This window comes from Atta colombica, unplaced genomic scaffold (assembly GCF_001594045.1).
Source record: "Atta colombica isolate Treedump-2 unplaced genomic scaffold, Acol1.0 scaffold261, whole genome shotgun sequence".
NCBI lineage: Eukaryota > Metazoa > Arthropoda > Insecta > Hymenoptera > Formicidae > Atta > Atta colombica.
The window spans coordinates 736463-736869 of record NW_017259361.1 but is presented as its reverse complement, the minus strand read 5'-3'; positions in this window follow the sequence as shown (position 1 = coordinate 736869).

The following is a 407-nucleotide window of genomic DNA, read 5'->3' as shown; positions in this document are numbered from 1 at the left end:
TGTGTGTGTGTGTGTGTGTGTGTGTGTGTGTGTGTGTGTGTGTGTGTGTGTATAAATGTAAAACCAGATAGACATATACAGAGTGAGGAAAAAATTCCGGACCGGTAAAATATCTCGAAAATAAAGCATTTTTTAAAAAAATATTTCATACAAAAGTTATAGATTATTTTAAACTCTACAACTTTTGCATCTTTTTTTGAAATCTTTTTTTTTAATATTTGATTTTCAAGATATTTCACCGGTTCGAACTTTTTCCTTAACTCGTATACACACAAACAACATACATCAGTGATATACTGTACATCTTCGAAGGAACTTTTACTATGAATCAATATAGTTTGTTATATATTACAGAGCGCTCTTTGGTTTTTTTAAAAATGAATTTATTATATGTATGTTGCATTTCA